The sequence below is a fragment of the Chiloscyllium plagiosum genome, unplaced genomic scaffold (assembly GCF_037043375.1).
Source record: "Chiloscyllium plagiosum isolate Xiang-an unplaced genomic scaffold, Cpla_swu_hap1 HiC_scaffold_30, whole genome shotgun sequence".
Classification (NCBI taxonomy): domain Eukaryota; kingdom Metazoa; phylum Chordata; class Chondrichthyes; order Orectolobiformes; family Hemiscylliidae; genus Chiloscyllium; species Chiloscyllium plagiosum.
Genome location: NW_028270168.1, coordinates 32,790,208 through 32,805,083, shown reverse-complemented (window position 1 = coordinate 32,805,083; position 14,876 = coordinate 32,790,208). Strand labels below are relative to the sequence as shown.

The 14,876-nt window shown below is 39.9% G+C and overlaps 1 protein-coding gene across 1 annotated transcript in view; it reads right to left on the bottom strand.

Moving 5' to 3' along the window:
* Positions 1-11,599, bottom strand: part of rhbdl2 (rhomboid, veinlet-like 2 (Drosophila)) — a 67,463-nt gene extending 55,864 nt beyond the window's left edge. The window contains exon 1 of the mRNA XM_043717814.2: positions 11,478-11,599. The gene's annotated coding sequence lies outside the window, so the exon portion shown is untranslated. The remainder of the gene's footprint in view (positions 1-11,477) is intronic.
* Between the last annotated feature and the right edge of the window lie 3,277 nt (positions 11,600-14,876).

Here is a 14,876-nt window from a genome sequence, read left to right as displayed (position 1 = left end):
CCCTTCATAGAAACTCTGCTGCTCATATTCTGTCAAACCATCCGTGCACTGTGTGATACAGTCTCTCCACTTCTTTGTGCTTAATTACAGACAAGGTCATGTGTGACAGCTAACGATCACACAAATATCCTTGTCCAATAGATTATTTTCTTTCTCCAATCCTGGTCATTCTCATCAGTGCTATCGGGCCTTGATGTCTTCTGCCAAATTTGCTCAAAACTCCAGGATCATCCTGAGAACGAGGATTGCCCCTATAATAATTATCCTACTGATCACTTTTTCTTGAAAACACTTTCCTCCACTCCTGTCTGCAAAGCTTACCTTCAACAAGTCTGAGCAGCTCAGAGACATTGTCAAGAAAGCCTGAACTTTCACCTGACCTATCCAGTGAATGGGAGGGGTTTGGATCGATCCCATCAATTTTATTCTCTAATGACTTAACTGGAACATAAAACTAGATAATGTCTAACACTGGCAATAGACCAACTCTACCTTATTTCCAATAAGTAAGCCAGGTTAGCATTGGGGTTTAAGATGGAGTCCAGTTCAGCTGCCTCTGCTACTATTCCCTTCCTCTCATAATCAAACCTCCTTTCCAAGCTCCACTTTATTTCTTATCACAGGCATCACACCTTCCATTAGTTTCTGTAAGTCCTGAGATGTTTTAGACCATCAACAAACTTGTTCTCATAATCACATACAATCTCTTTTTGGAATTCTCCTTTTTACTTATTGTTCAATCATCAGTGATAGATTAGGAAAATCTCAGTTTGTCTATCTATTTGTCCACATGTTCCCTCATGTTAGATCATGACTGATTTCTCCTATTTCCAAATATTTAAAGTCACTGTATGCAGACAAAGAATGACTTTATCAAACATCATACTGTTTTAAGCAAAAACAAGTTGTTTTGTTGTCATTTTTTTCTTTCCACGTTTTCTTTACTTTTGCTGTTACCATTCAGTTACTCCAATTCTCAGCCAGGACAATCTCAGCCCAATTTCACATTGCAAAATAAGAGCCACCCTGAAATTCTCGAAGAAAATACTTAATGGTACAATTAGTCCAATATTTTACAGACCACAGAATAAATGACAGAGTCTTGGTAGCTTTTTAATTACTGTAGTTAAGTTGTGTAATAGAAATGTGTTTGGAGTTGACTTCCTGTTTCAGACAGTAATTGCCACAGAGATAGGAATTAAACTTCCATTGGGCGCAGGGTGCCGTTCAGTCTGCATAGTAAATTACAGTCTAAAACATATACACTAATTACAAAGAGAAAAGTAGTTTAGACTAAGTTTACTATGCAGCAAATGTGCCTTTAGTTCCCTACCTTTGCCAAAGACAGTAATAAGTATTCAATAACATTTCGAAACAAGAATCTACTGTGTCCTATGCAAACCATGTTGTAGAGTGACTTTTGTCACAAAATTATTAACCAACTAGTGACTATTGAATGCTGAACACAAAACTAGTTTGGCAAGGATAATTGCAGCCCTTGAACAACAGCTACTGTTGTGAACATTCTGCAGTTCTCCACCCAGTTTATTCCTCCCAGGTGATTATGTGTTGGCCTTGAAAAAGTTCAAAAGGAGAGATATGAAATTTATTCTCAGCTCAAAGAACGCATAGTACTCAATAAGCTTAAAGACCTGGCTTTATATGTTTTAAAACAGCTTAAATTTAGAGGCAAAGTCATAAAGGTACATAAAATTATGGAAGGGCTTTATATTGCACACCTTTGTAAATTATTTCAGTTTGACAAATATGTGAAGATCAGGGGATGTGCATCTAAATTAATCATTATTTGTATACAGCCATATCATCATTGGACAACCTATTTCCAATTCTTTGACAAACTCAGCCCTTACCTCAGCTTTTCTGTCACGGAAACATTCATCTATGTCTTTGTTAATACCATATTTGAATATTCCAACAGTTCAGATTAACCTCACTAGTTGGAACCTTTGCAAACTTTAAGTCATTCTAAACTCAACCCCATATCTTAACTCACATCAAGTTCCATTCATCTATCTATACTGACTCCCAATTAAACAATGTCTCAATTTTAAAATTTGTATCCTTCCTTCCAAAATCCTCCATGGATTTGCTCCTCCTTGTCCTCATCCCTAATCTCATCCAACCTTATAACCCTCTGATATCACTTGCTGTGCAAATTATGATTTCTTGAGCATTCTTGATTTTAAACACAGAAGTAGCAATTGTGCCTTCAGCCATCAATGCACTAAGCTGCAAAATTCCCTCCCTAAGTGTGTACACCTCTCTACTTATCCTCCTTCCTTAATGATACTCCTTAAAACCTATTTATTTGATCAAATTTTGGTCATTTGGCTTAATTTCTCTTTAAAAAGCCTAGCAACAAATTTTGTTGTTATATAAAATTACATAAATGTTGTTTGCTAACACTTGTGAAACACATTGGAATATTCTATTGTATCATGATCACATATTAATGCAGTGTGTCAAGCATTCATCAGGGTGAATTGCAAAATATATCAAAGTAAAGAAAAACACTACGGATAATGAAAGAAGAGTGCTTATTGGCTGGAAAGTGTACTCTTATGGATAATGGTGATGCGTTGTGAATGCACCAATCAATGATGACTGGCAGCTAACTGCCACACTTTATTTAAATTTAAACAGATTGGAAGTTGACCTTCAGTCATCACTAACTGGTACATTCTTCATGGCATCACCTCTCTCATCTGAATCCACTAGCCAGCCAATCAGCATTCTCCTCGCATACAGCATAATTTATTTTCCCTTTATTTTGGTATTTCTCATGAACTGTCCCAATACATGCAAGGCAAAAAGTTTCAACAGAATGTGTAACTTTTTCAGCAATACTCAAGTTCTGTACTACCAAACAATTATAAATGCAGTTGTTGTTGCACTAGGTTAGATCATACACCGTTCTTCTTTTCCTAATAAATGATCATATAAATCATTTTGAAAAGAGATAAACCTCTGGAATGCATTGTTGATTTGTCCAGTGTATGCTGACTCTGCATGTCCTCATCTGGGAGCTGGACATACACTTCCTGGAACTATACTCCCTGGAACAGAGATTATATCATAAAAAGCAGAAGATAATGTGCATGTGGTTACTGTAATTCCTAGACTGATTTCAATTGCTTGAGGTGTTTGGAGAACAATAGTTAATGCTAGCTTTTCCATTATCAGCATTTATATACTTATATAAAGTTTTATGCCACTAGATCACAAGGCCATGGTGGAGAGGATAGGAAGCGTGTAGCCATGATGTCTGGGCATCCTGAATATAAGGCAGGTTTGACTGGTCAACTGATATTTTCTTATCTGCTAATTTCAAGTTTTTTTAAGCATGTGCAGTGAATGGTGACCAAGATTCAAATTAACATTAAATTTTAAATTATGTATTAATGAAGTTTATAAAATAAGTGCTTTTATTTCCTGATACTTAATTAGATATCTATGTTATGTAATGGATTGAGGAGTCTCACCAATGCTTTAGGGTTAAGTGTGCATCCATTAATATCATCAGCAAGTTTTCATGCTTTACAATGTAATGAATATTTGCAAAACTATTAAGCATTGTTGAGTAGTTTTAGAATGTTCCATTCAATAATGCAGTACAGTAATAATTTTATCTGAATCTTTCCGATAACAAGTTTTATTCATCCTTAAGTCTGCTGAGTAATGCCAAGGTAGGATAATCAATCTTTGTAGAATTTTGAGCATCAACAGTCATGACCATAATGTTGAAAGATTATATATAATCTTAAGGGAAGTAATTGGAATGAAAGAAGTAAATATAAGGTGAAGTACAAAGTCCTCTTGGTATTGGAATTTCAAAGACTTTAAACTCAGTTGGGCATCTGAGCGTTATGAGAATTTTGAGGTTAACCACCAAACTTAAGTTTCACCAAAAATAGTGCAAGAAAATAAAAATGGCTTTAAAAACATCCACAGAGATGAAAGACCCAGGGGTTGGTTTAAGTTCACTAGCTACCTTACAAAGGAGCAGTGCTCCAAAAGTTAGTACTTCCAAATAAACCTGTTGGACTATAACCTAGTTTTGTTTGATTTTTAACTAAGTTCACATAGCAAAACAGATAAGCACTGATTGCTTGGGAAATCAATTCCAGATTGTATAATGCTTGAGGCGTTTGGAGAAGCAGTGTCTTCGTGATCTAACAGATTCAGAAACTCCGTGGCAGTTCTGCATCACAGTATTCAATGGATGTTAGTACTGTGGAGGACTCTACCCAAACGAAAAAGCATGTCCAACATGGGGAGCATAATATTTTACAAGAATCTGAAACAACTCTGCATGTGAGTATTTTGCTAGAAAGAAGAAAAGCAAAACTATAACAATGGCTGTTGCAGAGATGTTAGCCAATGATTGTGCCTCACAAAGTTTCAAGACCAAAAAAAATGGTTTGTACCTTTTAGAATAATTACTGCACAATGAAAGCTTCAACTGAATGTGCAGCATTAGAGAAACACGAGTGCTACGTGCAACATTCAACACCTACAGGTCTGTCTGAAGATGCTCAAGATGGAAATCTGAGAATGAAACCATTGAAGAGAAAGTCAAGCTGAATAATGGAGTGATACTTATCTCACGAGGAAAACTGAGTTAAGAGTTCGTACAACAAAAAGAAAGAAGATATGCACCTCCAGATAATGGACGCAGAAAAATTCCAATATTTCAGCTGAAACAAGCTTGGATTAGTAGTGCCGCACTACCAGAAGAGACGTCCAGTGGTCTGAGCCGTAGTGAATGAATGAATGATGCTGATGAATGATGCTGATTTACTCTCACTTGTACTCCACAATGACAACACAGTAAAATACAATGAAAAGCTTCAACTGTTGCCATAATCTGGTGCCATTTTGAATAGTTTAAGAATAAAAACATATAGCTGAAAGAGGGTCTATCTTCGTTCCGCCACTGGTCCTGAGCCCTGAGCCAACTCACCAACGACACCTGTGCTGGATCCACCAATGTTGGAGGTGCCACTCTTCAGGTACCCTGTCTTCCTTGCTACGCCCACCTCATTGACAAGCCACCGATGCTGAATCCCTTGCTAGACCCACATTCCCCCTGCAATCAGGACCCCTGGCTCTGCTCCCATCTTGGCAACAACCAGGAGTCCCTGGCCTACCACAAACAGGAGCTGCTACCACTAGCTTGCCATTAACCAGGAATCACCAGCGCCAGGCCTACTACAACCAAGAGCTGCTATCACCACCTCGCCAATAACCAGGAATCCCCATTCCAGGCCTACCGCAACCAATAGTCCCTATCCACTGCCATCACCGCTTTTACTGCACCTGGACTCCCTGCTCCAGGCATACTACACCACCGGCACTTCATATGCCACCTCACTGATGCTTGGAGTCCCCGCTCTGGGCCTACCATAACCATGAGTCCTTGGCTCCGCTGCAGCGACCAACACGCCAACACCTGGACTCCCTGCTCTGGGCATATCACAACCAGGAATTCGTGGCTCCACTGCCAGGCCAGGCCATCACCTTGCCAACAGTTGTGTTCCAGCTGCTCTCCCCAAAATGTCACATTCTGTACTGCCGCCAAAAAGAAGAAGGTGAAGAAAACGAAAGACAGGAAGTGTAATGAGAGAAGAGAGGAAGTGATCTGTTTGAAGTGGATGGGCCCAGGAGTCCAAACACTGCCTATCTTGCTGGCCATGCCATCTTTCACAAAATATGTATTCAGTGAACTGTACTGTTCCAGAGAGAGTAAAAGGTTCTACTCCAAGATTCATTCATGCTGTGTCTGGAATGTGATAAGTCATGATGGGCTCTTTAACTTGCTTAGCTTGATGCTCATTATAAGCACTGCATTGGCTGATGTGGTCCTTAAATCTCATTGGTTATGTTTGGCCAGTAGATCACTTCTCTTGCCTTTGTTTGGACTTAATTCGTTGATGATTCTCATGGATGTTTTTCAACCTCTCTTTTATCAATTCAACTGCAGAGTGCCTGAAAGCACACTCCAATTGTCATGATATCCTTAATGTTATGATGAATTACAAGTCCCTTAATACACAGGTGAATACTTCAGACACTCCTAAACAATTGTGTATGTTTCTGAATTTCCCATCATCTCCAAACCAAATAAAAATGTTGAGGCAGTGGTGAAAATTGCCAATGGGATAATCAAAAGTAAAGATGCAAAAGAATAGATCCAAATTTGTACATTTCAATGTAATCCAAAGATAAGATTGACTTGTGCACTTCAATCTAAACAATTCAGAAATACATTGCCTGAAAGTATGGAAAGTAGTCCAAGTCCAGGAACCAATGTTGCATCACATCAGACTATTCTTTCAACAGCGTAAAAAAAAATTGAAGCCAGAAGTAGCAGAAGGAGTAAGTGATCAGATCCAAGTGAAATAACTTTGAAAAAGAAACTTACCAGATCATGGCTAGAGCTGAGAGTTGGAGAGCCAGGCGCTCAAAACAATCAATAAATGGCAGTCCATTTGGCAATCTGTAACCTGTGTAGAACAGTTGTCACCTCAAATCATACGAGGAGAAAGTGAACAACCAGATCTATTGTTAGATCTGTAGATGTTCCACATTCAACTGGGGAAAGTGTTACTGGAAGGAAGGAAATTGAAGTACAGGTCCTCAAGGGTCATAATCTCCGGATTACTGCCTGAGCCACATGCCAATTGGCATAGGGATAAGAAAATTAGGGAAGTAAACACATGGCTAAGGGATTGGTGAGGGAAAGAGGGATTCCACTTCATGGGGCATTGGCATCAGTTTTGGAACCGGGGGGATCTGTACCGTTGGGACAGTCTTCACCTGAACCAATCAGGTACCAATGTTCTAGCGAAGAGGATAAATAGGGTGGTCAGCAGGACTTTAAACGTCTGAGTTGGGGGGAAGGGAAAATGAAAGCGACAGGGAGTATGGAGTTAAATGGAAAGATAAGCAGCAGGATAGCATGTGTGCAGGCGGATTTAAACTTGAGGCAGACTGGGAATGCAGCAAAAAGAAAGGATAACTTAGGACATCTTATGACTTCCAATATCTCTAATGATAAGTAAGTTAGCATTAAGGCACTTTACCTGAATGCTCGTAGCATTCATAACAAAGCAGATAAACTAATGGCACAGATCATCGTGAATGATTATGATGTGGTAGGCATCACAGAGACGTGGTTGCAGGGGGGGGTTAGGACTGGCAGTTAAACATCCAAGGATTTTCAACTTATCGAAAAGACAGGGAGGCGGGCAGAGGGGGCGGGGTTGCCTTGTTAGTTAAGAACAAAATTAAATCTATGGCACTGAATGACATAGCGTCGGATGATGTGGAGTCTGTATGGGTGGAATTAAGGAACCACAAAGGCAAAAAAACCATAATGGGAGACCTCCTAACAGTGGTCAGGACCAGGGGCGCAACATGTACCGGGAAATAGAGAAGGCATATCAGAAAGGCAAGGTCAGAGTGATCATGGGAGACTTCAATATGCAGGTGGACTGGGTAAATAATGCTGCCAGTGGATCCAAAGAAAGGGAATTCATGGAATGCTTACAGGATGGCTTTTTGGAACAGCTTGTCATGGAGCCCACAAGGGAGCAGGCTATTCTGGACCTAGTGCTATGTAATGAACCAGACTTTATAAAAAATCTTAAAGCAAGGGAACACTTAGGAAGCAGCGATCATAATATGGTAGAGTTCAGTCTGCACTTTGAAAGAGGGAAGGCAAAATCGGATGTAATGGTGTTACAGTTAAATAAAGGTAATTAGGAGGGCATGAGAGAGGAACTGACAAAAATAGACTGGAAGCAGAGCCTAACGAGGATGACAGTAGAGCAAAAATGGCAGGGGTTTGTGGGTATAATTGAGGACACTGTACAGAGGTTCATCCCCAAGAAAAGAAAGATTATCCGGGGAGGGATTAGACAGCCATGGCTGACAAAGGAAGTCAGGAAATGTATTAAAGAAAAAGAGAGATCCTATAAAGTGGCCAAGAGCACTGGGAAATCAGAAGATTGGGAAAGCTACAAAAACAAACAGAGGATAACAAAGAGAGAAATAAGGAAGGAGAGGATCAAATATGAAGGTAGGCTAGCCAGTAATATTAGAAATGATAGTAAAAGTTTCTTTCAATACATAAGAAACAAACGACAGGCAAAAGTAGACATTGGGCCACTTCAAACTGATGCTGGAAGCCTAGTGATGGGAGATAAGGAAATAGCTGGAGAACTTAATAAGTACTTTGCGTCAGTCTTCACAGTGGAAGATATGAGTAATATCCCAACAATTAAAGGGAGTCAGGGGGCTGAGTTGAGTATGGTTGCCATTACAAAAGAGAAAGTGCTAGAAAAGCTAAAAGGTCTTAAAATTGATAAATCTCCTGGCCCCGATGGGCTACATCCTAGAGGTCTGAGGGAGGTGGCTGAGGGAATAGCGGAGGCGTTGGTTGAGATCTTTCAAAAGTCACTGGAGTCAGGGAAAGTCCCAGATGATTGGAAGATCGCTGTTGTAACCCCCTTGTTCAAGAAAGGATCAAGACAAAAGATGGAAAATTAGAGGCCAATTAGCCTAACCTCGGTTATTGGTAAAATTCTAGAATCCATCATTAAGGATGAGGTTTCTAAATTCTTGGAAGAGCAGGGTCAGATTAGAACAAGTCAACATGGATTTAGTAAGGGGAGGTCATGCCTGACAAACCTGTTGGAATTCTTTGAAGAGGTGACAAGTAGGTTAGACCAGGGAAACCCAGTAGATGTGGTCTATCTAGACTTCCAAATGGCTTTTGATAAGGTGCCACACGGGAGGCTGCTGAGCAAGGTGAGGGCCCATGGTGTTCGAGGTGAGCTACTGGTATGGATTGAGGATTGGCTGTCTGACAGAAGGCAGAGAGTTGGGATAAAAGGTTCTTTTTCAGAATGGCAGCCGGTGACAAGTGATATCCCACAGGGTTCAGTGTTGGGGCCGCAGCTGTTCACGTTATATATTAATGATCTGGGTGAAGGGACTGGGGGAATTCTAGCAGAGTTTGCCGATGATACGAAGTTAGGTGGACAGGCAGGTAGTGCTGAGGAAGTGGGGAGGCTGCAGAAGGATCTAGACAGTTTGGGAGAGTGGTCCAGGAAATGGCTGATGGAATTCAATGTGAGCAAATGCGAGGTATTGCACTTTGGAAAAAAGAATACAAGCATGGACTACTTTCTAAACAGTGAGAAAATTCATAAAGCCAAAGTACAAAGGGATCTGGAGTGCTAGTTGAGGATTCTCTAAAGGTAAACATGCAGGTTGAGTCCGTGATTAAGAAAGCGAATGCAATGTTGTCATTTATCTCAAGAGGGTTGGAATATAAAAGCACCGTTGTGCTACTGAGTCTTTATAAAGCTCTGGTTAGGCCCCATTTGGAGTACTGTGTCCAGTTTTGGTCCCCACACCTCAGGAAGGACATACCTGGCACTGGAGCGTGTCCAGCAGAGATTCACACGGATGATCCTTGGAATGGTAGGTCTAACATACGAGGATCCTCGGATTGTATTCATTGGAGTTTAGAAGATTAAGGGGAGATCTAATAGAAACTTACAAGATAATACATGGCTTGGAAAGGGTGGACGCTAGGAAATTGTTTCCGTTAGGCAAGGAGACTAAAACCCGTGGACATAGCCTTAGAATTAGAGGGGGTAAATTCAGAACAGAAATGCGGAGACATTTCTTCAGCCAGAGAGTAGTGGGCCTGTGGAATTCATTGCCGTGGTATGCGGTGGAGGTCGGGACGCTAAATGTCGTCAAGGCAGAGATTGATAAATTTGTGACGTCGCAAGGAATTAAGGGCTACGGGGAGAATGCTGGTAAGTGGAGTTGAAATGCCCATCAGCCATGATTGAATGGCGGAGTGAACTTGATGGGCCGAATGGCCTTCCTTCCACTCCTATGTCTTATAGTCTTATGGTCTACTGTTTAAGCAGATTTTTCCAACTAAACTTGGATCTAAATGACTATCAGTCAATCATTCACTAACAAATGCATTAACCCAGACGCAATGACATCAACACTCATCGTGGTAATGAGAACTCAGCAACAAGTGGACTATTACTATTCTGATAATAGCCTATTCTCAAACACAACTCAAATGTACCAATTAGCAGACTTGAATGCTTTAAAGATTTTCTGCAATGCATGTGTAAGAACAGACAAAATTTGATCTCATGAAAAAAGAATACATTCATGTTCATGCTTGATTATTTTCTTGATGGACTCTGTATGTTGAGTAACTCAAAAGATGTTTTTTTTTATGAAAAGAGATATATTTCAGAAAACAATACCTTAATAACCTATGGCTTGTGACTTCTGATTTCATTTTATGTAAATAAAGATTTTGGAAAGTTGTAGTTTTAAGTATCACATGGAACACTATTCAATGGCACAGAACTATTTCCTTCCTCACTGCAACTTAGCTTCTGGCCCAACCACAGCTCCTTTACTGCAGAAACCTTACCTTTGTCTATCACTCCTCAGCTTAACTACTTCATTCTCTTCAAAATTAATCGGTAGTCACAGTAAGTCCTCCTCAACTATTGTCTTGTTCCCTTCTCATGTACACAAACTTCAAATTTCCAAAATATTCAACTCCCACCTCATTCTTTATCTGCTACAGCCCTATATCCTCTTCTCCTGATGCAGCCCTTTTCTGTACTATTCAGTTCACCATTGGCAACAATGCCTCGGCTGTTTGGGGGTTTCTTTCTGGAATTCTCTCTTTTGTACCTTTGTTTCTGAATATCTCTCATACTATGTTTAAAAAAACTTTTCATTACTTACGCCTATTAAAATAGACACTTGAGCAAACAATTCCCATCAAGGAAAGGAATAAAAGATTCAAGGAGAGAGGAAAATGCTAAAATACGAAAAAGGCCTGGGTGAACGGGTTTCAAATCCAAAAAATTATGAGGAGGTGAGAAATCATCTTTTTATAGTTTTAAGGAAGTTTACTTTTAGTACGTTGCAGCTTTTGATGATATTTCATGTTATCATTTCGTTGCAGACTATACACAGGCTTCCAAAAAAGTAACAAATCCGGCTTTGTCTAGTGTGTTCACTTGTGACCATTCGCTTTTGTTCCACTGGGCGAAAGGCATCGGTTGCCTTTTTTTTTTAACTTTTTCTGTTATCAGTATAACAAAATAAATCTGAGCCAGGGAGCAAGCCATCAGATTGGAACTTTAAATAAAATCCATATTGTTTAAAAAAAGGTATTTTTAATTCAAGAAGCCAGACTAGAGTAAACTGTCACCCAACTCGAATATCCTATGATTTATTTTCTTTCGTTCCCAGAATAATGAATAAGATTATCACAATCTAGGCAAGATTCTTTCACGATGCTTCGAAAGAATAACGCTGTGCAAAGAAGGAGAAATGCTGAACTGCTTTACCGCCTATGAAGGAAGCAGGTTGAACTCAAGTTTGTTTACCTGGACTAGGTACTCGTTGATCTTCAAGTTCTTTTGTCAAGAATATCCAGTCAGACGCTCTCGAACGAGATATTGCCGTGAATTTCAACCCAGTGCCCACTGGCTGCTCTGTGCTTTCCACAAATTCGCTGGAGTCTTTCCGATCGTTTGGCTTATTTGTAAACGTTTTGCTCACTCGCCTGGATCAAACTGATTGGTACATACGGCGGAGCCAGGCCCAGGGAGATTAGCAGAGGCCGTTTGAGCTGTCAATTATGAAATGTCACGAAGCAAAACGCCTCTGTACTGTCAGGAGGAAGTAGCTTTCAACAAAAAAAAAGCCTCCAAATGTTAATCAACAGAAAGGGAAGACATAGAACAATATTAATCAAAATTAATTGGATACTTGTGATGTTATAACAACCAGTTTTTTAAAAAATGTTATCAGCAGGACAACTGGCGTGTTTGATCGGTGAGCAGATAATAAACATGACTACTGTCTTTCTCAAGGACGTTCTAAGATGCTGCTTTTAAAAGCAGAAACCCCATTGTATTCTGTGGCGCAGGTCACCAGGATCGCTATTTAAAACATATATAAATTATTTATTATTTAATAAGTTTTTTTAAAATAATGTTCACAATCAGTTTAAAACTTTTTTTCTACATCAGAACGGCGTCTACACTTTCCCGGTTCGTACAAATCTTCGGTGGATCGTGAGGGGTTCCCTAGAACTGCCAGTATATCTCTTAGTTTTCTCGCAATGCTTCATATCGCATTATATTGTTGTGGGGAACAATATAAATCATGCACTTTCTGATATTTTGTTCTCAGCTACAATGTTTCTTTATCGCCTCCTGCACAATTACTTTCTCCGCGTAAAGATTCAATAATGCCTCCTAAAATCAATGTTATTTTATACACCGGAACACTAGGGCTCGCTCAATGGTTCGCACTGCTGCCTCACTGCACCAGGGACCCAGGTTCGATCCCATCCTTGACTGTCTGTACGGAGTTTGCACATTCATCCTATGTCCTTGTGGGTTTCCTGCCGTGTGTTCCAGTTTCCTCCCACAATCCAAAAATGTGCAGTTTAGGCAGAGCGACTAATGCAGTAGAATTGCAGAGATGGGATTAGATTAGATTATTTACAGTGTGGAAACAGGCTCTTCGGCCCAACAAGTCCACACCGAACCGCCGAAGCGCAACCCACCCATTCCCCTACATTTACTCCTTTACCTATCACAATGGGCAATTTAACGTGGCCAATTCACCTGGCTGTGGGAGGAAACCCACGCAGACAAGGGGAGAATGTGCAAACTCCACACAGTCGCCTGAGGCAGGAATTGAACCCAAGTCTCTAGCGCTGTGAGGCAGCAGTGCTAACCACTGTGCCACCGTGCCGCCCACTAAGGTTGTCTGTCTGAATGTTGGTGGGATGCTCTTTGGAAAGTCGATGCAGACTCGATGGATCGAATGGCCTACTTCCACACAATAGGGATTCTATGAACACTAACTTATAAACATTGCATAAATGTACACGAAAATGCAAATTAGGAGCAAAATTAATCATTTAGCTCCTCCAATGAGATAATGGGTAACCTGACTGTAATCTCAAATCCGCATTTCTACTTAACCCAATAGCCTTTCTCTCCCCCCCCCCCCCCCTTGCTTGTCGAATCTATCTCTTCATTAAAAATATTCAAAGGCTGTGTTTCCACCATCTTTTCAGCAAGAGAGTTCCAAATGCTTTCAAATCTCAGAAAATATTTTGTCTCATCTGTTTTTAATGAGTGACCCTTGACTTTTAAACAGTGACCATTAGTTCTACAGTTTGTCATCAGAGGAAACACCCTCTCCACTCATGATGCTTCTTGAGTGTTAAAACGGGCTACATTAATGAAAGTTATCATCGCTGTGCTGTAACCACTTAAACAGACATAGGATAGTCCAGGTTCTAATTCTTCACACATGCTTTTGATCTTTTTTCCTCCAGTCTTTTGTGCCCCATCCATTCAAGATGACATTCATAATTCATATTTCTTTTCTCTCTACCCCCAAGCTGTTCAAGGTGGTATTGTATTCCTTAGTCCACTAATTGAGTTCAGGGTGATAGTCTGCCCAGTCCCTTTAATTTTATACTGGCACATTCTTCCTCAAGTCTCATTCACTTCACCCTGACATCTGTCTTAAGAGACAGCTGTAAATGTTGCCGTAAAGAAGAATGCAGAAGAATTGTATAAGATAAAAACAAATAAACAGCATCCACTTGAAAGTTTGATAACACTCAAAATAGAAAAGCCTTCCAATCTAGATGGGAAGTATTCTAAGTTGTTAAGGGAAGTAAAGTGAAAAGGTGGAGGCCCAATTTTCCAAACCTCTTTAAATACATCAGGACATTACACAACTGTGCACTAACCTGCACTGTGAGAAACAATTGTTCTTCCATTACTCTATGTTTTTATCCTTTTCCAACTTCATGCTCAGGCATCCATTGCTAACATGTTTATTATATAGTATTTCATTAAATGCCTTCTGAAAGTTTGTATGGATATTTTCTAAGCAACCTGTTCAGAGATGTTATTGTGCACGTGCAAATAGGGGATTTTGAGTGGTACAAAGAGAGTGTAGGGTGGTAAATGGTACTTCTTTGTTCAAGGAAAAGGGGAGGGGGTTGCAGGGCAGGGGAAGAGGTATAGACCTGTTGAGTTTGGGCCAGTTAGAATGACTTTGATAGTTGAGAAACCTTTAAAGAAATTAAACAAGAAAAAAAAATTGGAAGAAGAGAAGTTAAATATACAAAAGCCAGTATGAATTTATAAAATTTATACAAGGGGTATAGATAATGAGAATGGAAGGTGTCTTTTCCCTCGGCTGGGGAAGTTCAAGACTAGGGGACACATTTTTAAGGTGAGACGAGAAAGATTTAAATGAGGGGCAATTTGTTTTACACAGAGAATGGTTCATGCGTGGTGTAAACTTCCAGAGGAAGTAATGGATGTGGGAACAGTTAAACTGTTTAAAAGATATTTAGATAAGTACATGGATAAGAAATGTTTGGAGGGATATGAGCCAAACACAGCCAGGTGAGACTTTTTTAGTTTAGGATTATGGTTGGCATGAATTGGTTGGATTGAAAGCACAGTTTCTATGCTAATAACTCTTTGACTCTTAAATACTTCTTAGAGCCTTGTGATCACAGCACTAAAGAAATAGAATCACCTGTTTAATCAGTTAGTAAAACATCTTAGTGATCAGTTAAACTGATTTCCAAGACTCTTGTGGTGCAGTGGTAGAGTCCCTATGTCTGGGTCAGGAAGCCTGGGTTGAAGGCCCACCTGATCCAGAACTGTGCAATATCTCTCTAAACAGGTTGTTTAGAAAATACCTTAAGCCATTTTCAATTCATTCTACTTGATCGG